A 910-nucleotide genomic window follows, 5' to 3' on the forward strand; every position below is an offset into this window, starting at 1 on the left:
CAGCCCTGCAAATTTCTTTTTAATTGATACAAAATTGTACAGTGTGATGATGAAGTACATGTATATAACGTACAGTGATCACATCACTTTAGCATTTTCATTGCTTCATCAGTTCTTTTATGTTTTGGGTGGGTTGGGTTTTTTTTTTGTTTGTTTTTTGTTTTTTGTTGGTTTTTTTTTGCGGAACCGGGGATTGAACTCAGGCCCTTGCACTTACTAGGCAAGCGCTTAATCTACTGAGCCATCTCCCCAGCCCTATGTTTTGGATTTTTGAACTTCTTCCTTCCAGTTCTTCATAAAATGTACAGTAGGTTGTTCTACATCTACCTTGGGATGGTGTAGAGCACTAGAACTTTTTCCTCCTATCCAACTACATTTTGGTGCTTTATCCAACCTTCCTTTATCTTCTCTAATCCCTAATTTTCCTTGCCTCTAGTATTCACTATTGTACACTCTTCTATGAAATCAATGTTTTTAGCTTCCACATAAGAGAACATGTAGTATTTGTATTTCTGTATGTGGCTTATTTCACAAGGTAGTATCTGTAAGTTCTGTGCATTTTGTCACAAATTACAGTAGTTTCTTCATTTCATAACTGAATAATATTCTGTTGTGTCTATATACCACATTTTCTTTATCCATTTATCTGCTTGTGGACAGTTACACTGCTTCCAAGATTTAGTTGTTAGTAATTGTGCTGCTGTGAAAATGAGGATGCATGTGTCCCCACAATAGGACTTTAGGGGCCGGGGAGATGACTCAGTAGAATAAACATGTGCCTGGCAAGTGCAAGGGTCTGAGTTCAATCCCCAGTTCTGAAAAAAAAAAAAAAAAGGATTTTAACCCTCTATCCTGTTTTCTTCTAGGAGATCCGTAATTTTATTTTATTTTATAACTTTTTTTTTTTTTT

This window comes from Octodon degus, unplaced genomic scaffold (assembly GCF_000260255.1).
Source record: "Octodon degus isolate 3935 unplaced genomic scaffold, OctDeg1.0 scaffold00117, whole genome shotgun sequence".
Taxonomy (NCBI): domain Eukaryota; kingdom Metazoa; phylum Chordata; class Mammalia; order Rodentia; family Octodontidae; genus Octodon; species Octodon degus.